The sequence below is a fragment of the Eurosta solidaginis genome, chromosome 4 (genome assembly GCF_040869045.1).
Source record: "Eurosta solidaginis isolate ZX-2024a chromosome 4, ASM4086904v1, whole genome shotgun sequence".
Lineage (NCBI taxonomy): Eukaryota > Metazoa > Arthropoda > Insecta > Diptera > Tephritidae > Eurosta > Eurosta solidaginis.
In genome coordinates this window covers 86198166-86223574 of record NC_090322.1, presented here as the reverse complement: position 1 = coordinate 86223574, position 25409 = coordinate 86198166, and the positions used below count along the sequence as shown (strand labels likewise).

The window sequence follows — 25409 nt, the reverse complement described above, 5'->3', positions numbered from 1 at the left end:
CTTGTTTGTTTTCAACTCATAGGCCTTGAAGTTCTAAGACATTGTCCCTGCGGTCGATGCCAGGACCAAATATATGATATTGCACAGAGTGGTGTATGATAAACGCGAGGCCGCCTCCATTTCTTTTCTGTGGACATTATACCCAGAACAAGTTTGCAGTGCAGATCTTGCTGTGAGTTTAGTCTCTTGAATCGCAGCAATCCGGATGTTGAGCCGCTTCATGAAATCGACTATCTCCGTGATCTTCCCAGTTAGTCCATTACAGTTTAACTGCAGAATTCTGAAGTGCATAGGGGGAGACGTCGCTACACTGGGAGTAAGTGACGGGTGACTACGCCTGGGTTGAGGAAGGCCAGGACGCAACTGCTGTTGTGGCCCTGGGACTGGGCGTCCTTGGGCAAGCATTGGGGTACCCGGTAGATTGGGGTTTGCGACCTGGCGACATGGCGCAATGAAACCCGTCGGGGGGTTGCCGTCGCGGAGACCATCCACCGCATCCTTAACCGCAGCAACTTCCGCTTGGAATACACTGCAGTGATCAGCCAACTTAAACTTGCGGCTTAAATTTAGCTCTTGACAAAAGACCCCCACCAACCTTTCCATCCAGCTTCGACCCATCCGTGAACAAGTTAACCGGTCCCATGCCCCTGATAATTCCTCTTCCCCACTCCTCTCTCTCTGGAATGACTGGGGTGAAGGTTGTATAGGGAGCAGTTATCGGCATACAATAGTCCGTTCTGGCCGGGATAAAGTCGAAACTGGTAAGAAGGCTAGAGTGTCCGCGGTCAGAAAGTCCATATCCCATATCACGAAGCCTGACCAACGACTTTGCCACGGCCGCCTTTCCCGGTGTCGGGGGGCTAAGATACTTGGCTTGGATATCATAAGTGGTTCCAGGCTCTGGATCAGGGACTGTTATCAGTCTTAGACCGGCCATAGTGACGAATGTCACGCGTGATTAGCTATCACGTCCTGCACGAGGTGCCCCTGCTTCTACTAATAATATACGCTATATGTGTGCGGAGTGTGTAAATGCGCCTATTAAAGTTTCGAAGGCATTTGACTCCGTCCTAGCCTCTCAAAAACTGGGGCTAGAAGCCATAATGACTGCTTTTGAAGTAAAATTCAGGGATTTATCTACCCAAATAGATGGCATAAAAAACTTAATTTGTTGTAACCAAGCTGTTAACATGGAGGATGAAAAAAGCAGCAACAAAGACAAAGCGAAGGAAAAAGCAAGTTCAAATAAGCGCAGTGCTAAAAATAAGAATAAAAACAATAAGAACAATCGTGATAGCATTGGTGTGTTGGCTGCCGAAATCAATGCGCTCAAAGCTGCAGTGAGTTCGTGTACTTTGCCTCCAAAACACAACAACGATGCTATGGTTACATATGCAATGGATCTATGCACTTTCTCGCCGGTGCCTTCTGGCTCGCATTCGCAGTGTACGGGTCCCCCTCTAAACACTCCTCTAGAAGGTTCACAGCTACATATAGCTGATAATGCATCGGCTATGCTCACACCTACACCCCTCTCTGTGCCTATCCCACCTTCGTTTTCGTCAATTGTTCTGTCACCGTCCGCTGTCTGCAGTGACGCCACGCTGTCTACTGTTGAAAATTCTGGCGCCGCTAATTCAAACAATTTCACCGCCGCCGATAAAGTACATACTGTCGTCCCACAGACTAATAATGATGCCGTCGACACCTCAAGTACCTCTTATGCTGTAAATACTAATGCTAAGCCTTCGACTGCTAATAACATTTCTGTTAACCTTAATGCTAAAGACGTTACCAATAAAACATGCCCACGCTGCTGCTGAACACATAGCCGCTGATAAGGTAAACACGAATGCTAAACCTACACCCTTGGCTCAAGTTCAAATTACTGCTGTTAATGATATAACAACCATTAATAATGACAATGCTGCTTCCAGCTCCACCAACACTGGTGGTGATTCTACCTCCGCCGCTGTGCGTTTGCCAAATGTTGACAATGCGCAACCGAGGCAGGTGACTGCCGTGCCGCCTCGCAGGACAATTTTTGTATCTCGTCTTCATTCTTCGCTTATGGAAAATGATATTATTAAGTATATAGTAGATAAGCTAGACCTTTCACAACATATTAAAATAGGCGTTTATAAATTTAATTTTAGATATGATAGGGATATTTCATCATTTAAAATATCAGTGCCAGACGCTTATTTTGATAGAGTTCTTGAACATACATTCTGGCCGGAACATTCAGTTGTGCATTTGTTTACAAAAAAACCTAACGCCGCAGGAGCTTCAAAAAACTCAAAAATCCCTGCGGAAACAGTGAAAAAATAACCATCACGTACCAAAATGTTCGTGGCCTAAGATCGAAATTAAGTACCTTTTATCTGAATAGTTTTATTTTTACTTCTCAAGTTATAGCTTTTACTGAAACCTGGTTAAAAGCTGACAATTTTAACTCTGAACTCTTTTCACGTAAATATGTAGTTTATCGGCGTGATCGTGAATCTAGAGCAGGTGGTGTCCTTATTGCTGTTGACTCGACGCTTCCATCTGAGTTGCTGCTATTGGACACCACAAATGACATTGAATTTATAGCAGTAAAGCTTGCCTTGCACAATTTTAGTTTGTTTATCTGCTGCTCGTATATACCGCCACGATCGGATATACACGTTTATACATGTCATAGCACTGTTATTTGTAGTTTGTACTCGCAATTGCGAGACAAAGACCGCCTAGTAGTTCTTGGTGATTTCAATTTATCATCAGTAAATTGGATCAATACCATCGACTCAAATTTCATGACTCCCACTACTCAGCACGAGTTTTTAAATAGCCTGCTAGATACATCTCTTCTCCAAATTAATAATGTTTTAAATTCCAAAAGGAAAATCTTAGACTTAGTTTTTACAGATGACTCTGCGGGTATTACTCTAACCCGAACTCCCCCATTATCCCTTCCTGAAGACCCTCTTCATCCTACGCTTGAGATAGTACTGGATGTTGTTCAACCTGTGATGCTCGATGTTTCTAAGCCCAATTCCCGACCCCGGTCGAGATGTTTTTCAAAGACGAATTTTAGTGAGCTCAATAATTTGATTTCTGCCCATGACTGGTCGAGTCTTTATGCGTGTACAGACGTTGAAACAGCGACTTCCTTGTTTTATAGTTCTCTTGATGCTTTGTTTGAAAGCTGTGTCCCCCTTCGTTATTCCAGTACCACCACGGGTAAACCACCTTGGTTCTCAAAGCAACTATTAAGACTTGATTATATTAAATCTAGACTCTATAAGCTTTTCAAAAGATCTGGTAAAGCTATTGATTTATCTAAATATTTAGTGGCGCGCTCCAATTTTCATCGTCTTAACCAGCAGTGTTATAAAGTTTACTTATCATGTTGCAAATTCCAATTTACTAATAATCCGAAACGTTTCTACAGATTTGTTAATTCCAAAAGGAAAATTTCTGGTTTCCCATCTACTTTTATTTATGGGTGCAAAAACGCAAATTCTGATCACGAAATCGCTGATTTATTTGCTGAATTCTTTAAATTAACCCTTTTCATCCCAATGTGTCCAGTCTAATCTTTATCCATATTGCTTGGAAAGTTCTAATAATATTTTAAACCCATTTATTGATAAAGATACTGTTCTTAATAAACTTCTTGCATTGAAACCGATATCTTCGCCGGGTCCAGATGGTGTTCCTAGTTGTGTACTTAAGTTCTGTGCTGTCAGCTTATCAGATCCTATCTTTAAATTATTTAAACTGTCTCTGGAATCCGCATCATACCCATCTATTTGGAAACAATCGTTTATTATACCTTTGCATAAAAAAGGTAGTAGGTCTAATATTGAGAACTACAGAGGCATAGCTAAGCTCTCAGCTATCCCTAAAACTTTTGAGCAGATAATTACATACCAGCTTCAATACTTGTGCAGCTCTTTAATATCACCTTGTCAACATGGTTTTGTTCATCGGAGATCAACTACTACCAACTTGCTTGAATTTACGTCCTTTGTTATGAATGGTTTTTTAGTTTGCAAACAAACAGATGTAATTTACACCGACTTTAGTAAAGCATTTGACTCTGTTAATCACGAGCTCTTAGTTACCAAACTTGATCTTCTGGGTTTTCCAGCGCCTTTATTAAGTTGGATTTCATGTTATCTTGAAAATAGGACTCAGCGAGTTTTCTTTAACAACAATCTTTCAAAGTCGTTTGATGTAACTTCTGGCGTGCCCCAGGGTAGCCATTTGGGTCCATTACTCTTTAACCTGTTCATTAACGACTTACCAAAGGTTATATTACATTGTACAGTTTTTATGTATGCAGATGATGTAAAACTTTGTTACACATATCTGCCGTCGAACTTGTTCTGTTTTAATCAGCTTCAGGCCGATCTTGACTCATTTCAAAGCTGGTGTACTGCAAATTTACTTTTTTTGAATTACTCTAAATGTAAGCAAATGACTTTTCACCGTGTGAAGCCGGTCCTATCATCTTATACACTTAACGGCGACCCCTTGGAGCGGATATCTATGGTAACTGATCTAGGAGTTATTTTTGATCCGAAATTAAGTTTTACCACACATATTTCAACCGCTATAAACAAAGCAACTGCTGTATTAGGTTTTATCAAACGTTGGGCTAAAGAGTTTGATGACCCTTATTTCACAAAGATCCTTTATACCTCGCTGGTACGTCCTATTCTCGAGTACTGTTCATGTGTCTGGTCTCCGATCTATCAAATCCATGTGGATCGGATTGAGTCGGTCCAGAGACGGTTTTTAATTTTTGCTTTACGAGGTCTCAACTGGGAATCAAGTACTCATCTTCCACCATACAGGAATAGACTTCTTCTAATTAATTTGCCATCTCTAGAGAATCGTAGAGTATTACTTGGCGTTATGTTCATTCACAAGCTTATCATTGGTGTGATTGACTCCCCTGACCTAATCAGTCAACTAAATTTTGCGGTTCCTGCTAGGGCGTCCAGGCATTTTGTGCCTTTTCATTTACCTCTATGCCGGCAAAATTTTGCTAGAAACAGTCCCCTGCGCCATTGGTGCTCGCGGTACAATGATTTGTATAACTGCATTGGCTTTGAATGTTCGTTTGCTGCTTTACATACTGCTATACTCTTATGTTTAGCCTGATATTTTAATTTTATTTTTTCTTATACAATGCGATGTCAAATGTTTATAACATACAAATTTTCTATGTACCTTTTTTGAATTTTTTAATTTTAAGAATGGCTCTGTATTTTACATATATATCTGTCTATTACAATAATTAGTCGACCGCTTTGTGTTTGCGTCGACTTTAAATAAATAAATAAATAAATTGCGGATCTAGAGAGGACAACTCGATAAAACCCGCAACCCTGAGTCATTGTGCCGAGCTCAGGGGAGGGAGGACCCTGTTAAGGGTCAAGATCGGTACACAACGGTGACGAACTGGATTGTTAGGGACTTTGATTTTGACTGTGTTTAGAAATTGATGACTTTGGGCTGGTAGGTGCGGTATTCTGCCACCTTAGTAGGTCGGGGTGAAACCCTATCGGCTGGTAGGCTAATGCTGCACCTGCCCACGTCCCGTTAAAACCGTGGCGGGCCTCAAGGTACGTTCCGGCTCCGTCGCCGTTAAGTTGGTGGTGTAGGTGCGGTTGAAGATTTTCCCGCTTTGCGTCCGGTCTGGCTCTGAACGCATTACTCATAAGGTAATGCGTCAACCCTCGCGTGGCCTCCCTGCGTAGCATAGATAACCACGAGACCGTTGAAGGGCGACTACACAATCGGCTCCGGATAGCGGCCTTGAGGGGGGACTTTTTAGAATGGACACGACTAACACGAATCCGCCAAGGATGGGGTGCGGAAGAAGAGCGGTTTTGATGGAAATCCGTCAAATCAATCTTCAGCACTCAAAGGCGGCTTCCGCAAATTTATTGTTCTGCCTTGAAAAAGGCGGAGTGGATATAGTCCTTGTCCAGGAGCCGTGGCTGAATAGTAACGGCAGTAAGATTTCTGGATTAAGGACTGCAAAATTCAACACCTTGGTGCATGGGGAGGCAAGTAGACCTATATCCTGTGTGCTTGTTAAAAAAGAGATTAAAGCTTTTATTCTCTCTAATTTCAGCAATGCTGACGTAACCACGGTCTGCCTTGAGCGAGGAAGTAGTGGGTGGTCTCGCGTACATGCCCCACGGGGACGTAGCGGAACCACCACCTGCGATACTGAGCGAAATCACCGCTGAAGCAAGGCGGAGAGGTGTTGGCGTGATCATCGGTGCCGATGCTAATGCCCATCATAGCATCTGGGGAAGCTCGGATACCAACACTAGAGGTAAGTCTTTATTTACTTTTTTTGTAGATGAGGGACTTTGTATATATAATAGGGGGAATGACCCGCCTTTTATTGCTGCGGTAAGGGAGGAGGTCCTGGACCTCACCCTGGTTAGTAGAGAACTGGAAGGTCGGATATCTGGCTGGAGGGTTCTCAACGAGCACTCCTTCTCTGATCACCGATATATTCAGTTCTCGGTGAACGAAGAACGTCCCGGTAAAATATCTAATACCTAACAGTACTAACTGGGACTTGTATTTTAGGAAGCTGGGAGAGCTATTGCCTGCGGCGCCTACCGCTAGTTCGGACCTATCCGAATCTGAGATAGACGTTCTGGTGGAAAACTTCACCTCGGCAGGCAATAGCGCATTTCAGCTGTTCTGCCCATTGAAAATTTACAGGGGGAAGGGCAAGCCGCCCTGGTGGTCGGATTCTCTTGACGACCTAAGAGCGTCCAGTCGGCGGCTCTTCAACAGAGCCAGGGGGAGTCAATTACCCTCGGAGCTCTATAAGGTGAGTCTGGGGATTTATAAATATGAAATAAGGATAGCCAAGCGAGATGCATGGCGAAGCTTCTGCGAAAACGTAGAATCATTTCCCGACGTCCCAGTTGCGCAGGGATCTTCGCCTGCATGGTCGGCGGTCGTTGGCCATTTTAACAATGTCTTACCAGAGGCAATCGAAAAAGCTCTGGTGGGTTTAGGAGTCGAGGCGGCTCTGGTTGAATTTATTAGCAAACTTCTATGCGCCAGAATTGTCGCATCGGAGTTGTTGTTGTTGTGGAGTGGGGAGGGGCCATAATTAAGAGGAAGGTGTGCAGGGGTACGCCACAGGGGGTGTCCTATCTCCTCTCCTCTGGGTTGTGGTAGTCAACGAGCTTTTTGTGGAGCTGGAAGCCAATGGTTGTCGGGTGGTTGCCTATGCAGATGACCTCGCTATCCTAGTCAGAGGCAAATTTCTGGGCACCGTGCGCGATGTTATGCAGGGCTACCTGGATACTGTGGCTAGGTGGGCTGAATCATGTGGATTGGCGGTCAACCCGGGAAAAACGGAATTGGTTCTTTTCACAAGGAGATATAAGTTGCCCGATTTCAGAACTCCCTCGATTGGAGGGGTACCGTTGGTACTTTCTGATAGGGTTAAATATTTGGGGATTGTTTTGGACAAGAAACTGTCCTGGAGACCCAATGTGGAAGATCGGGCCAGGAAGGCCGCCATTGCCTTGTACTGCTGCAGAGGGGCTATCGGAAAGAGATGGGGACTCTCGCCAAGAGTAGTACACTGGCTTTATGAGATGGTGGGCAAACCGATTCTGCTATATGGGGTGCTGGTCTGGTGGAAAGCACTGGACACAGCGAGCACCTCCAAAATGTTAGTGTCAGTGCAACGGACGGCTCTGATCGGTATCAGTGGCTCTCTCAGAACAACACCTACCTTGGCACTGAACATCATGCTGAACATATACCCAGTAGATATTGCAGATATATTTACAAAGCCATTAAATAAGAATCGGCACATACTTTTATGCAAATATATGAATTTAACATTTGATTAACAAGGAGTTTTAAAATATATCTGAAATTGTATTAGACAATGAGTGTTGAGATATCACTGTCAAATACCATTTCAACATTTATGGCAACCCTTTTTTTTATACATACATATATATGACACGGCAGGTTTTTGCGCTGTAAGTTAGTTCAGTTAGTTGATCCAGTTATGTATATATCGGTCTTTTGTAAAGTACTCTTTTTTCTTTTCTAATAAAAGCGAATGAATACTGCAATTCTTATTTGGCTAAATTAATTTATGCGACATTGGAAATCCTTGGATTAATTCAACAAATTTTTATGTATATTGATTGTGCTGTATTCTTACATTTCATTTTCTTCTGTTTCTGTTTTTTAAATAAATGTAGACCTTCCTGATGATGACGCGAAAGCGCCGAAATGCATAGAGGGAAAAAGTGAAAACTTTTGGTTTTTTTCTTTATTAATCTATCCGTGGGGTGGGGTTGGGTTACACTGAAATGGCAGTCCTTGGTCGAGAAAAATCCCGAGTGGCTCCGGTACATAGAACCGACGGCCTTGTGAAGCGTCTAAGCAATCTAAATTGCTTCTAATCTATCGGTCGAAGCAGCTCCTACTCAGCATTTAAATTTATGTTGATCCGCTACCGCCTTGTATTAATCCTAACAGAGAACAACATAGGTAATTTCCATCGTTGCTGAGCTGGCAACACTGTCCACTTTCATGTGTTTTGATTTGGACAGAAATTGTTTGCAATATTTATGTTGATATTTTATGAGTAAATTTGTGAAATTTAACATAACTTTTTCGTTAATTCATGCAAGTTAGATTATGTTAAAATATTAAATATAAAAAGTAAGGTGATGTGTGCGCTTAAGAGATTGTAAACGAGCGGGAACAATATGTATGACACAAACCTGCTTTTCGCCGATAACTTTTAAACGGGTGAAAAAAGTTAACGGTAAAAGTCTAGTTGAGGGGTCGACTGCTAATACGCTACCAAAAATATCGAGAGAGGTGTCAAAAGACGCGTATTGATCTCGACAACAATAATCCGAAGGCGGAAAAGAAAAAAAATTATCTCTGTCCGGAAACATAAGTGTTTTGCGCGTATATAGTTTTGGTGTCCAAAACGGTGTTGGACCCACCCAGGATAATTTTTTATTTTCCGGTTTCGGATTATTAATACTGATGTAAAAACGCGTCGTTTGACACCTCTTTCGATATTTTTGGACGCGTGTTAGTAATTCTTTACTTTAGCTCACAACTGCGAAAACTCGTCCAAACTTATCGGGAGAGGTGTCAAAAGACGCGTATTAATCTCGAGAACAATAATCCGATGGCGGAAAAGAAAAATTTTATCTACATATATCCGGAGGTATTTGCAGTTGAAGTTGGCGATTTTCATGTGTATGTCTAAGTAGAGAGTAAGATGGTAAATTTTAATAAACTGTTTTTAGTCTATCGCCAACCTTGCTTGCGTTCACTTATTTACCTCTGCCAAATACACATCAGTTTTGGCGACGATTACAAAGAGAAAAAAAAAAATCCGCATGCGTAGCTAAATTCAAAATAATTAATAGAATTAATTTAAATTCGATATACAATAAAAATAGTGAAATACGGACTTTAAAAAGTTAACTGTTGTAATTCTACTCATTAGCTCAAATTTTTTAAAGAAAAGGCAAGTTTAATATACTAAAAGTGATAAGGACAAAGTAATTTTTTTTAGAAAATAAAAATTTCTGAAAATGCAGTGGCATTAATTGGCTCTATAGAAGCATATACCTTAGGCGAAGATTTCGCTCTATATGTAAGCAGGTTAAATCACCTGCTGTCGTTAAATAAAATAGCGAGTGATTCGGACAAAGTGTCTTTTTTAATAAGCCTTGGAGGCGCAGACTTGTACAAAACATTAAAATCAGTGTTAGCTCCAAAAAGTGAGGAAGCTTATACGTACAGTCAAATTGTAACAAGACTAAAGGAACATTTAAAGCCGAAAAAGAACATTATATTTGAGTGCTTTAAATTTTTCAAAAGGGATCAAAATGCTTCAGAAACGATTGCTGATTTTATTGTAGAGCTCAAACAGTTAGCTCAAGAGTGCGAATTTTTGGACAGAGCATTACTCATCAAATTTGTTTGTGGTTTAAGCAATCATAAAATTCAAAATCGACTACTGGGCGAGGGTAAGTTGGAGACTTTTGACAATGCATGTCAGTTGGCACTGGCCATGGAGAGCACTAGCATAAGTATGGAGGTAAAGAGAGCGGGTGCAGTACATAAGCTGAATAGCTAAGTACAACATAATGCTAGGAAAAGCAGAGAATCGAAGTTAGAAAACAATCGAAGAGACAGATCTCGTGGAAGAAGCAGCAATAGAAGCAGCTCATTGAAATGTTTTTACTGTCAGAAGCTGGGACATAGAGAACGAGATTGTTGGGCGAAGCAGCGGGATAACTCTCATGGTAGAACGAGTAAGAATGAGAATCACACAAACAAAAATAAAGTGAACAATCGAAATATTAACTCTGTTGATTATGCGCTGAACCATTTATATAATTTTTCGTCAGGTACTTATACAAAACCGCTAGAAGTATAAGTTAAATTAGAAAATACAGAAATAAATATGGAAATAGACACAGGAGCTTGTATTTCTGTTTGTCATATTTCTGACTATAAACAATTTCTTTATCACATAGAATTACAAACAGTAACCAAAAGTTTAAAAGTGATTACAGGCGATATAGTTGTTGTTGTAGGCAGCGTGCCAGTATGTGTTGAATTTGCCAATAAATTGTATAATTTGGAGTTAGTAGTTTTGAATACAGAAAATAAATATACTCCGTTAATAGGCAGAAATTGGTTATCTGTGTTGTTGCCGAGTTGGCGAATAATGTTTGGTAATGTGACCATTTATAATTTAAAATTTGAGAAAGGCAACGTAAAATATGACTTCGATAAATATAAAACCATATTTTCAAAAGATAGTTACTCTACTATTAAAAATTTTGAGGCAGAAATAGTTTTGAAAGACGAGCATTATCCGATATTTGCAAAAGCGTACTCTGTTCCATTTGGATTGCGGAAAAAGGTGGAAGACGAAATAGATAGACTTTGTGAGCAAGGTGTTATTGTACCTGTGAATAGAAGTAAATGGGCAAGCCCAGTTGTTGTGGTTAATAAAGGTGACGGCTCAATTCGATTGTGTGTGAACTGTAGGAGAACAGTGAATCGATTTGTTGAAATGGAGCACTTCGTCATCCCTCGAATTGATGAAATATTAGCAAATTTGGTAGGATGGAAATATTTTTGTAAACTTGACTTAACAGGAGCATACTTACAGGTCAAAGTCTCCGAAAGGTCAAGAGAGTTATTGACAATAAATACCCACAAGGGCCTGTATCAATTTACGAGGTTGGTTTATGGTTTAAAAACCGCTCCACAATTATTTTCAAAAATAATTGGTGAAATATTTAAAGGTCTTAGGAAAGTTCAAGTATATTTCGATGATATTCTCGTAGGTGGCAGTGACCTCAATGATTGTAAAAACAACTTAAGTATGTTACTTGATAGGTTGATGGAGTATGACGTAAAGGTAAATTACAATAAATGTCAATTTTTTGATACAGAAATTCAATACCTTGGGTATGAAATAAACGAAAGTGGCATAACCCCGTCAAAGAAAAAAGTCGAAGCGGTTGTTCGTGCACCACCACCCACAAATAAGCAACAGTTAAAATCATACTTAGGTATGGTAAATTATTATTGCCATTGCATTAGGAATTTATCATCAGAGCTATTTGAATTGCATGAACTTACGAAAAACGGTGTTCAATGGCACTGGTCTGAAAAACATCAGGAAGCTTTTGAAAGAAGTAAGAAGTTAGTGTTGGAAATAGGTGTATTAGCTCATTATGACCCCTCAAAACCTTTAGTGATGTCTGGTGACGCGAGTCCGTATGGTGTAGGCGGTGTTTTATCTAACGTTATTGATGGTGAAGAACGCCCGATTATGTTCGTGTCAAGCACATTAAAAGATGCAGAGAAGAACTATTCACAGCTTCATCGTGAAGCATTGGCGATTGTTTTCGCAGTCAAAAAGTTCCATAAGTATTTGTACGGATTGCATTTTACAATTGAAAGTGACCATCAGCCATTGAGAGAAATTTTTTCTGACAAAAAAGATCTACCAGTAGTGGCTGCAAATAGATTACAGACGTGGGCAATTTTTCTGTCCATGTACGATTATACAATCAAGTATAAAAAAGGGTCACGAATGTGTCATGCCGATGCACTTTCAAGACTGCCTTGCCGGAAAGTACAAACGAAGAGGATGATAGCATAAATATTTTTAATTTAGTGCAAGAGCTACCGTTAAAGTTAGAGGACGTACGAGAAAATTTGCAGAAAGAGGTAATATTGAAAAGCGTATACAATTTTGTAGCAAAAGGTTGGCCAAAAGTAGTACCACAGAAGTATATGAAGTTTTATGCAAAAAGATTATCATTAGGAATCGAGAGAGGGTGTATATTTTATGGCGAACGAGTAGTTGTTACTAACAGTTTAGTGCCACATGTGCTACAACTTCTGCACAGTGAGCATGTAGGTGTAGTTCGAATGAAAGCTTGGGCGAGCACTTATGTCTGGTGGCCTGGCATAGATGAGGATATCGAAAGTTTTGTTAAAAGCTGCGAGCCGTGCGCAAAAAGTCAGAACGTTTCCAAGCCAATTCTAACGTCTTGGCCAAAACCATCAGGTCCATTCGAACGAATACACTTAGATTTTTGTAAAATCGATGGGCTACTATTTTAGTTATATTCGATACTTTTTCTAAATGGTTAGATGCGATGGTTCTAAGGAATACACAGGCACGTATTGTCATCGAAGAACTACGATTATTATTTTCAACATTTAGCTTGCCGAAGCAAATCGTAAGCGACAATGGCCCTCCATTTGGTTCGAAAGCTTTCATAGATTTTTGTAGGAGTAACGGGATTGAGTGCTTAAAGTCGCCACCTTATCACCCACAATCCAGACATTAAAAAGTTCTCTTAATAAATATCTTTTAGATCCACAAATTAAACATAGATCTTGGAATTTCAAAATAACTAGTTTCTTACTTAAATATCGAACAACACCAACTACAACGCCATGTATATCTCCAGCAGAATCCATATTGCAGTATAAGCCCAAAACTCTATTGGACTTAGTTAATCCAAATATAAGTAATAAGAGAACTGTAAACGAATCTAAAAGTAATGAGAAAGAGAAAAAGTCTAGTAAAACTAAAAGTAATGATGTGCAAGATGATAATATATCGAAATGTCTAGAATTTAAACCTAACGAGAGTATTTTGTATAGAAATGTGTTGAACAACTATTGTAAATGGGAAAAAGGAAAAATTTAAAAGAAATTAAGTAGGGTAAGATATCTCATAAATATAAATGGTAAAAACAGAGTTGCTCATGTAAATCAATTTAAAAAGTCAAATTGTAAATTTGTTAGATTTAGTCCACATGTAAAAACGTATGTCAAATTATCTAAAAGAAGTAGAACTGAAAGCGATAACGATAAAGAGGAGTTTAAGATTAGAAGATCTGAGCGCATTAAACACAAGAATTTAACTCAAAGCTAAAGATTCCAATCTGTGTATAATATTGAAATAAACATAATAATGTATATATATATATATATATATATATATATATATATATAATCTCTAGTTAGTATTATATATTATGTATTTAAAAGCTAAAATCGTAAGTTTGGTGTTAGGTTTACTTACCTTACAAATATATGTAACTAGTAAGGTCTTTCTTCAATAATTCGGGGAGGATTGATATATATATATAAATATATATACATACTTTATAAGTACTAACACTAATATTTGGTGTGTAACATAACCGTATGTCTAAGTAGAGAGTAAGATGGTAAATTTTAATAAACTGTTTTTAGTCTATCGCCAACCTTGCTTGCGTTCACTTATTTACCTCTGCCAAATACACATCAGGCATGACGTAGCCCAGGGTTAAGCCCCCATTACTGACTTGACTTGACTTGGCGTAAACTTGGCAACTTAGCCACTATTATACTCCACTTGGCGCATACAATCTGGCATCATAATCAGCGGTGAAATTTATTTTTAAATAAATGTCAATTTGTATGACAAAATGTCAAAATGAAATGGAAACAAACAAATGGCATCTCAAAATGTAGACGTCACTTAGAACTTACATAGAAAATTAAAATTCAACAGACTTCTAAGTCAAGTTAAGTGTTGCTAAGTTTTGAGTAATCAGTAACATGCAATGTTCATTTAACAGAACTGTAAGTGACAGTTCTCAAGAAGTCTATGCTAAGTATCAGCAATGGGGCCTTTATTTTTTATAAGCGCAGCCGAAGGCCGCCAACTCAGAAAGGTGTTCTGCGCAAAAATACTATGGATCTCACCCCCGGTTTCGGAGGTACCCGCGGTTCTTTTTTCGGTTTTTCGTTAATATCTTTTGAACGAGGTACTATTTTTATTTTCCGCGTTCTGATTATTAATACTGATGTCAAGACGCGTCGTTTGACACCTCTCTCGATATTTTTGGTAGCGTATTAGCAGTCGACCCCTCAACCCGATATTTATTTTCCGCCTTCGGCTTATTAATACTGATGTCATGACGCGTCGTTTGACACCTCTCTCGATATTTTTGGACGCGTATTAGCAGTGTCATGCTGTCGTATAGAATTACCGTTGCCGCACATTTATTTTAAGCGCACAAATCACTGGTAATTAAAATTTGTGTTATACTATACCCGTATTTTGATACCTCACTTGAGAAATTTGGTACTTATTTCGGTGGGTACCATAAACTGCAATACTACCCTTGGTAATTCTATTCTTGTCATGTATTCGGACCGATCAATCGTAATGAGGGTCACGTTAACACAACCACCCTTATCGCGAGTTTTGTTTTCACCAGAAAATATTCACAGTTTTTGTTCACCCTATCGCAGAGGATGGCGAAAAAATTCTTCGTGTTCGAAAAAGATTTCACCTTATCGGCAACTCTTTGTTCGGGCGAAATGAATAGCGTGGAAACCCAAATTTGTTCACTTATATTTTACAGGCGAACGAGAGGAAAAGAAAATGTTAAGTAATTTTTTGTTTTGAAATTTGATACACTTATAATTATATGTACTTTTATTATTAGAAATAAATCTATAAATAATACACAATCAGAATCTGAGTGGAAAAAAGTGAAATTCCTGTATTGCTAAGTATGTAAATTCTATTTTTTATGACACCGTAAATTTTTTGTCCGCCATGTCTTCTTTCCAATCTGCAATTACCATATTCAAAGCTGTTTCACAAGAATGGTTCTTCCTGAATCCCGATTGTTATGGGATAATCACATTGTGCTTCTCTAAGTATGCCACAAGTTGATCGTTCACCACTGTCTACATAATTTTTTCATCTGTAGGTAACGTGTTAATAGGACGTAGTTCCTCGGGTTTCATTGTATTTTTTACTTTTTCCACAGGTATTATTGTAGAAATTTTCCAGTAACTAGGTACAATGCCGCTGTTTAAGGATTCGTTAATTATATATTTGTAGAAATTAGCAGTATATGTCATGGCATCTTTAATGACACCCTCCGATGCCCCCAGCGGGTAAGGGGGTCAGGATATACCCGCGGTAGGTATGCCTGTTGTTGTTGTTGTTGTAGCAGTGCTTCGCCCCACCTAACAGACGCGACCGATCACAAACTGTCATCAATATCCTCTAACGGGAGTCCAAGGAAACTTGCTGTTTCAACAGGGGTGGACCATAGGGAAAGGGGTGTTAGAGGCGTTGGTTCCACATTACAATTAAAGAGATGGTTGGTGTCATGTGGGGACACATTGCAAGCGGGGCATACATTTTGTATGTCGGGGTTGATTCTGGATAGGTAAGAGTTTAACCTGTTACAGTATCCAGAACGAAGTTGAGCCAGAGTGACACGCGTTTCCCTGGGGAGTATGCGTTCCTCTTCCGCAAGTTTTGGATACTTTACTTTGAGTACTGGGTTCACCGGGCAATTCCCGGCATAAAGGTCCGACGCCTGTTTGTGGAGTTCACCAAGGACCTGCTTGTGTTTTTTCGCTTCATACGGCTGTGTTCTCAGATGCCGTATTTCCTCAAAATGCTTACGGAGATGACTCCTTAAGCCCCTAGGCGGTGCTGGCTCGTCAATCAGATGTCTGTTGGGATGCCCAGGTTTCTGGGTATTCAACAGGAACTGTTTGGTCAGCATCTCGTTTCTTTCCCTGATGGGGAGTATTCTCGCCTCATTATGTAGATGGTGTTCTGGGGACATAAGAAGACAGCCCGTGGCAATTCTGAGAGCAGTATTTTGGCAGGCCTGTAGCTTCTTCCAGTGGGTAATTTTTAGGCTTGGCGACCATATGGGTGACGCGTAGCACGTAATCGGCTGGCTAATTGCTTTGTATGTAGTCATGAGCGTTTCTTTATCTTTTCCCCAGGTACTGCCAGCAAGGGATTTGAGGATTTTGTTACGGCTCTGAATTCTCGGAACAATTGCGGCTGCGTGCTCACCAAAATGTAGATCCTGATCAAACGTCACACCCAAGATTTTGGGGTGTAGGACAGTCGGTAGCGTAGAGCCATCGACGTGGATGTTCAAAATGGTCGACATTTGGGACGTCCATGTTGTAAATAAGGTCGCGGAAGATTTAGTCGGTGATAATGCCAGGTTTCGCGAGGCGAAAAAACTGGAGAGATCAGGGAGGTAGCCGTTTATTTTATTGCATAGCTCATCGATCTGTGGGCCTGGGCCTGTGGCCATTACTGTGCAGTCATCGGCGTAGGAAACGATTGTGACTCCTTCCGGTGGTGAAGGTAGTTTAGATATGTAGAAATTAAACAAAAGTGGGGATAGGACACCACCCTGTGGCACCCCTTGTTTAATTCTCCTTGGCTTTGATGTTTCGTTTCTAAATAGCACCGATGCCTGCCGACCACCCAGATAATTTGCGGTCCACCTTTTAAGACATGGGGGAAGGGTAGACCCTTCCAGGTCTTGCAGTAACGAGCCGTGGTTGACCGTATCAAAAGCTTTTGATAGGTCTAGCGCTACGAGTACTGTTCTATGGTGGGGGTTTTGATTTAAACCGCAATTTATCTGGGTACTAGTGGCATTTAGCGCGGAGGTAGTGCTATGGAGTTTTCTGAAGCCATGCTGATGGGAGGCTAGTTGCAAATTTGCTTGGAAATAAGGGAGCAAAATGGCTTCGAGCGTCTTTGCTACTGGCGATAGGAGAGATATCGGACGATACGACTCTCCTATGTTAGCTGGTTTACCAGGCTTTAGTAGCGGGACCACCTTGGCCATTCTCCATTTCTCGGGTATGACAAAGGTGGAAAGAGACAGGTTGAAGACCTGCGCTAAATATTTGAAACCCTCTTTCCCTAGGCTTTTAAGCATCGGCATGGCTATGCCGTCTGGGCCCACTGCTTTGGGTGGTTTAGCGCGACCAATGGCGTCCTCAACCTCTTTAGCGGTGATGGTGATTGGTGACGCGCTGAATTTGTGTTTATGTGCGTGTCTGTTGGCCCTCCGTCTAACTTTGTCGACCGTAGAATGCATTATATATTGTCGGCAGAAAGCGCTCGCGCATTTTTTCGCATCCGACAGCACTTTGTCGCCAAAGGCGATGGAAACTTTGTCTTTGTGCTTAGTCGGATTCGATAGGGACTTTACGGTGGACCAAAGTTTACCCACACCGGTAGAGAGGTTACAACCTCTTAGGTGCTCCTCCCATTTCGCCCGCTTGTGTTCATCCACAAGCAATCTGATGCGTTGGTTTATATCCCTTATTTGGGGGTCGCCTGGATCAAGCTGCCTTATAAGGTCACGTTCTCTCGCTAAGTTTGCGGCCTCCGCCGGGAAGTGGGGCCGGATTTCGGGAATTCTCCCGGCGGGAATGAAACGTGCCGAGGCGGATTCAATGACCTTGCGAAAGGCACGCTCCCCTTGGCGGGCATCAGTCGGGATAGGGAGGGCAGCAAAGAGGTTGTCTGTAAAGGATTTATATTCTCCCCACTTTCCTTTTTTAAAGTTTATGAAAGTGCGTTTTTCGGTGACGATGAAGTCGGCGGTACGCTCGAGCGAAACAAGTATAGGCAGGTGGTCGGATGCCAATGATACCATCGGCTGCCAGTTGACGCAGTTTACGAGTTCTGCGCTCACGATTGAGATATCTGGCGAACTGTGACAGCTTCCTACCATACGTGTGGGGGCGTCTCCGTTTATTGTGCAGAACGTCGTTTCTTCTATTTGATCCGCCAACATCTCGCCCCTACTGTCCGCCCGCAAATTTGAATGCCATAGATCATGATGGGCATTGAAGTCGCCTAAAATAATGCGATTGTTTCCAGTGAGTAAGGCTCTAATATTAGGGTGGTATCCACCGGGGCAACAGGTGGCAGGGGGGATGTAGATGTTGATGATTTCTAGGTTTGCATCGCCTGACCGGACAGATAGGCCTTGACGTTCTAAGACGTTGTCCCTGCGGTCGATGCCAGGATCAAATATGTGATATTGCACAGAGTGGTGTATTATAAACGCGAGGCCGCCTCCATTTCCGCTCTCGCGATCTTTTCTGTGGACATTATACCCAGAGCAGGACTGCAATGCAGATCGTGCTGTGAGTTTAGTCTCTTGAATCGCAGCAATGCGGATGTTGTGCCGCTTCATGAAATTGACTATCTCCGTAATCTTCCCAGTTAGTCCATTACAGTTTAACTGCAGAATTCTGAAGTGCATGAGGGGAGACGTCGCCACTCTGGGGGTAAGTGACGGGTGACTACGCCTGGGTTCAGGAAGGCCAGGACGCAATTGCTGTTGTGGCCCTGGGACTGGGCGTCCTTGGGCAAGCATTGGGGTACCCGGATGATTTGGGTTTGCGACCTGGCAACATGGCGCGATGAAACCCGCCGAGGGGTTGCCGTCGCGGAGACCAGAACATCTAGGAAAGTGGCACCACCCGAGGCAGGAGCTGCATTGGGCGGATGTCGCAAACATATATATTCTGTGCTGGCAAACGGTGCAAACGGAGGTAGGGACTAAGAGTCTGTTTCCCTGACCTACACGATTGCTGCCGGAAAAGAGGGGGGGAGAAGACGGGGGCAGGGGCTGTTGCTCAGCATTGCTTCCGACTCTACTACGAAGATTGTAGTTATGAGTGGTAGCAGCTGTTTGATTTGTTGGCGCCGTAAGGCGCGAGCAGCAGCGGGTACTTGTTGTGGCTTGCTGAGCAGCGGGGCTGCTGGAAGGTAATGGGGGGGCGCTTAGACGTAGACTACGGGACGCCCTTGAGCGTGAACAGCAAGGAGCCACAAAAGATTTATAAAAGTTACGTGGACGTCGGGTTTTGGGATCAAGCCCAGAACAACCTGTCCGATGCAACCATCCCTTACACGAGACACACTGAACAGAGTATGACCGTCCTAAAAAGATTCTTTTCCGGCAGATGCAGCAAAACCATTTCTCAGGACCGAGGTCAGGAGACGGACCCGGATTGGATTCGATACCTTCCCGGAGCAAGAGAATATGGAGCAGTCCTGCTGCAAGGAGCTGCTGGGAGGATGACAATTTGTGGGAGGGACGAAACAAATTAAATCCCGAGTCGCTCCGGTACATAGAACCGACTGCCTTGGGAAGCGTAGGTATGCCTGTCGTAAGAGGCGACTAAAATACCAGATTCAATGGGTGTGTAGCGCAACCCTTCAGGTTGCCAGCGCAATATATAGCTTCTCCTAACCCATGTATTTCTTTTTTTTTATAAATTATGGTTCTTTTATATATTTTCTTAATGACGTTATATTCGTCCCAAAATCCAGTATTTCGAGCAGTTTTATAAGATTATATTTTTCTTTTATGCGGGTTTGTTAATTCTCGGTCGTACCACTTATTTCTTATCTGTATTTGGGTCCTCTTCCCAACATGTAGCAGTAGCATACCTTCTCATTTTACAAAGCTTTGTTGTTGGCACTTCGAAGTGTGTCATGGTCATAAATGCGATGTTCACCTATATTCACTGCTTTAACTTTATCATTGTTACTGAATAGCAAATCAAATCTTGTAGACGAGTACTCTGTTATCCTCGTGTCGAAGTTTATCCTTTGTATCATTGCCATTTGTGCAAATAAACTTGTTAGCTGGTTTGAGTATGTTGACGATACATTTACATTGATATTAAAATCACCAATTATTAAATTATTATCCGCCTCCTTGAGATGTTCAGTGATAATTTCATTTAGATAAGTAATAAAGGTGGAGTCACTGCTACTTGGTGAGTGATATAGTACACCGATTTTCCATTTTAACGCGCATTTGTTTATTTTTACAATAATGCACCACACATTCATGTTGATAGCTTTATTACAAACTATGCTAAATTGTATATTTTCATACACATACATGACAACACCGCCAGTATGCCTACTTTGAGAGTCGCAACGAATGCATTTGTAGGTCGGAATACTAAATTCAGAATCCAAAATCTGTTCTGTTGGACACGTTTCCGTACATAACACAATACTTGGTCTTCTTATTTCAATAAGACGTTCCAGCTCGATTTTATTTGCTATAATACTATTAATATTAAGATAAATGCATTCCAAGTTGTTTATATTGCTATCTCAATTTAAATAATATTTTGTCTTTTGCGCTGCAGTAAAGATTTTCTTTGGTTGCTAATAAACAACTTTCCTTTTCCTTGCATCTAGCTTTTGTTGGTATACGGGACAAGTTCTATCCAGAGTATCATGGTTTTCGTCAAGTCCAAGATTCAGCTCCTTGTTTGCTCGTATGCAGTTAATGCACTTGTTTACTGCATCCTTTATGCAATGTGTATGTTTATGCTCTCCCAAGCATTTTGTGCATACTTCCTTTTCCTTGCAGTCCGCCGCTTTGTGATTGAAGCCTTTGCATTGCAGCTAGTACATTTGCGAACGCTTCGTCCGTTTCACTTAAACAAATGTTTTGTCGTTTAATTCTTTGCACCAGTTCCTCGTCGCTATATTTAAAATTTATACCAGTCACCATGACTGCTGGTTTCACTTTTTTGGGAATCTTAACCTCATAGTTAGTTCCCAGATTGTTCTATATGGCATTTTTTATTTTGTCACGCTCATGGTCATTTTCGCTTTCAACAATAACAACTCCGCTTTGCCTTGCTACTATGTTAGTTATTCGCAGCCCTTTAGGATCAACTTTCGAGTTTAGGTCAGTTTTGGTTATTTCTATATTTTGCCTTTTATTCAGTTTGACAATTAAGGGATGATTCTTTCTAATGTCTGGCAACACTTCTTTTTTTTTGTCGATAATTTTTTGTTATCGCTGCGTATGACACTTTGGCTTCAACACTATTAACATTTTTCTTTATTTCATTGCACATTTTTTTATTCTCCTTACTTATTTCTTCAATCTTTTTCTTATTGGCATCCTTGTTTGTTTTCAACTCATAGACCTTGACGTTCTAAGACATTGTCCCTGCGGTCGATGCCAGGACCAAATATATGATATTGCACAGAGTGGTGTATGATAAACGCGAGGCCGCCTTCATTTCCGCTCATGCGATCTTTTCTGTGGACATTATACCCAGAACAAGTTTGTAGTGCAGATCTTGCTGTGAGTTTAGTTTCTTGAATCGCAGCAATCCGGATGTTGAGCCGCTTCATGAAATCGACTATCTCCATGATCTTCCCAGTTAGTCCATTACAGTTTAACTGCAGAATTCTGAAGTGCATAGGGGGAGACGTCGCCACACTGGGAGTAAGTGACGGGTGACTACGCCTGGGTTGAGGAAGGCCAGGACGCAACTACTGTTGTGGCCCTGGGACTGGGCGTCCTTGGGCAAGCATTGGGGTACCCGGTAGATTGGGGTTTGCGACCTGGCGACATGGCGCAATGAAACCTGTCGGGGGGTTGCCGTCGCGGAGACCATCCACCGCATCCTTAATCGCAGCAACTTCCGCTTGGAATACACTGCAGTGATCAGCCAACTTAAACTTGCGGCTTTAATTTAGCTCTTGACAAAAGACCCCCCACCAACCTTTCCATCCAGCTTCGACCCATCCGTGATCAAGTTAACCGGTCCCATGCCCCTGATAATTGCTCTTCCCCACTCCTCTCTCTCTGGAATGACTGGCGTGAAGGTTGTATAGCGAGCAGTTATCGGCATACGATAGTCCGTTCTGGCCGGGATAAAGTCGAAACTGGTAAGAAGGCTAGAGTGTCCGCGGTCAGAAAGTCCATATCCCGTATCACGAAGCCTGACCAACGACCTTGCCGCGGCCGCCTTTCGCGGTGTCGGGGGGCTAAGATACTTGGCTTGGATATCATAAGTGGTTCCAGGCTCTGGATCAGGGACTGTTATCAGTCTTAGACGGCCATAGTGATGAATGTCACGCGTGATTAGTTATCACGTCCTGCACGAGGTGCTCCTGCTTCTACTGATAATGGCGGATCTAGAGAGGACAACTCAAGCAAACACGCACCCCTGAGTCATTGTGCCGTGCTCAGGGGAGGGAGGACCCTATTAAGGGTCAAGATCGGTACACAACGGTGACGAACTGGATTGTTAGGGACTTTGATTTTGACCGTGTTTAGAAATTGATGACTTTGGGCTGGTAGGTGCGGTATTCTGCCACCTTAGTAGGTCGGGGTGAAACCCTATCGGCTGGTAGGCTAATGCTGCACCTGCCCACGTCCAACACGTGTTCAACATTTATGGCAACCCTTTTTTATACATACATATATATGACACAGCAGGTTTTTGCGCTGTAAGTTAGTTCAGTTAGTTGATCCAGTTATGTATATATCGGTCTTTTGTAAAGTACTCTTTTTTCTTTTCTAATAAAAGCGAATGAATACTGCAATTCTTATTTGGCTAAACTAATTTATGCGACATTGGGAAGCCTTGGATTAATTCAACAAATTTTTATGTCTATTGATTGTGCTGTATTCTTACATTTCATTTTGTGTTTTCATGTTTCTGTTTTTTTAAATAAATGTAGACCTTCCTGATGATGACGCGAAAGCGCCGAAATGCATAGAGGGAAAAAGTGAAAACTTTTGGTTTTTTCTTTATTAATCTATCCGTGGGGTGGGGTTGGGGTTACACTGAAATAGCAGTCCTTGGTCGAGAAAAATCCCGAGTCGCTCCGGTACATAGAACCGAGGGCCTTGGGAAGCGTCTAAGCAATCTAAATTGCTTCTAATCTATCGGTCGAAGCAGCTCCTACCCAGCATTTAAATTTATGTTGATCCGCCACCGCCTTGTATTAATCCTAACAGAGAACAACATAGGTAATTTCCATCGTTGCTGAGCTGGCAACACTGTCCACTTTCATGTGTTTTGATTTGGACAGAAATTTTTTGCAATATTTATGTTGATATTTTATGAGTAAATTTGTGAAATTTAACATAACTTTTTCGTTAATTCATGCAAGTTAGATTATGTTGAAATACTAAATATAAAAAGTAAAGTGATGTGTGCGCTTAAAAGATTGTAAACGAGCGGGAACAATGTGTATGACACAAACCTGCTTTTCGCCGATAACTTTTAAACGGGTGAAAAAAGTTAACGGTAAAAGTCTAGTTGAGGAGTCGACTGCTAATACGCTACCAAAAATATCGAGAGACACCTCTCTCGATATTTTTGGACGCGTATTAGCAGTGTCATGCTGTCGTATAGAATTACCGTTGCCGCACATTTATTTTAAGCGCACAAATCACTGGTAATTAAAATTTGTGTTATACTATACCCGTATTTTGATACCTCACTTGAGAAATTTGGTACTTATTTCGGTGGGTACCATAAACTGCAATACTACCCTTGGTAAGTCTATTCTTGTCATGTATTCGGGCCGATCAATCGTAATGAGGGTCACGTTAACACAACCACCCTTATCGCGAGTTTTGTTTTCACCCGAAATTCGCAGAGGATGGCGAAAAAATTCTTCGTGTTCGAAAAAGATTTCACCTTATCGGCAACTCTTTGTTCGAATTTGTTCACTTATATTTTACAGGCGAGCGAGAGGAAAAGAAAATGTTAAGTAATTTTTTGTTTTGAAATTTGATACACTTATAATTATATGTACTTTTATTATTAGAAATAAATCTATAAATAATACACAATCAGAAGCTGAGTGGAAAAAAGTGAAATTCCTGTATTGCTACGTATGTAAATTCTATTTTTTATGACACCGTAAATTTTTTGTCCGGCATGTCTTGTTGTTGTTGTTGTTGTTGTAGCAATGCTCGCCCCACCTAATAGCCGCGACCGATCACAAATTGTCATCAATATCCTCTAACGGGAGTCCAAAGAAACTTGCCGTTTCAACAGGGGTGGACCATAAGGAAAGGGGTGTTAGAGGCGTTGGTTCCACATTACAATTGAAGAGATGGTTGGTGTCATGTGGGGACACATTGCAAGCGGGGCATACATTTTGTATGTCGGGGTTGATTCTGGATAGGTAAGAGTTTAACCTGTTACAGTATCCAGAACGAAGTTGAGCAAGAGTGAGACGCGTTTACCTGGGGAGTATGCGTTCCCCTTCCGCGGGTTTTGGATAATTTTCGTTAAGTACTGGATTCACCGGGCAATTCCCGGCATAAAGGTCCGACGCCTGTTTATGGAGTTCACCAAGGACCTACTTGTGTTTTTTCACTTCATACGGCTGGGTTCTCAGGTGCCGTATTTCCTCAAAATGCTTACGGAGATGACTCCTTAAAACCCTAGGCGGTGCTGGTTCATCAATCATGTTGGGATGCCCAGGTTTCTGGGTATTCAGCAGGAACTGTTTGGTCAGCTTCTCATTTCTCCCCCTGATGGGGAGTATTATCGCCTCATTATGCAGATGGTGTTCTGGGGACATAAGAAGAACGTGGCGATTCTGAGAGCAGTATTTTGGCAGGCCTGTACTTTCTTCCAGTGGGTGATTTTTAGGCTTGGCGACCATATGGGTGACGCGTAGCACGTAATCGGCTGGCTAATTGCTTTGTATGTAGTCAATAGCGTTTCCAAGTCCGGGTGTGTGGTATAACCGTGGCTGCCCGCCACGGTGATGCACAATTTTTTTTGGTGGGTCAAACACAACAACAACCACATGAAAATCGCCAACTTCAACTGCAAATATCTCCTGACAGAGATAAAATTTTTCTTTTCCGCCTTCGGATAATTGCTCCCGAGATTAATACGCGTCTTTTGACACCCCTCTCGATATTTTTGGTAGCGCATTAGCAGTCGACCCCTCAAACTAGACCATTACCTTATTTTTTATAAGCGCGGCTGAAGGCCGCCAACGCAGAAAAGTGTTCTGCACAAAAATACTATGGATCCCACCCACGGTTTCGGAGGTACCCGCGGGTCTTTTTTTCGGTTTTTCGTTAATATCTTTCGAACGAGTTAAAATTTTTCTTTTCCGCCATCGGATTATTGTTCTCGAGATTAATACGCGTCTTTTGACACCTCTC

General features: G+C 41.5%; 1 protein-coding gene across 4 annotated transcripts in view; it reads right to left on the bottom strand.

Annotated features, from left to right (window-relative positions):
- Positions 1 to 25409, bottom strand: part of LOC137250033 (transmembrane protein 203) — a 93649-nt gene that overhangs the window by 60653 nt on the left and 7587 nt on the right. The window contains exon 2 of one of the 4 annotated variants that reach the window (XM_067782230.1): positions 12996 to 13124. The exons of the other annotated variants lie outside the window; for them this stretch is intronic. The gene's annotated coding sequence lies outside the window, so the exon portion shown is untranslated. The remainder of the gene's footprint in view (positions 1 to 12995; positions 13125 to 25409) is intronic. 4 annotated transcript variants of the gene reach the window in all.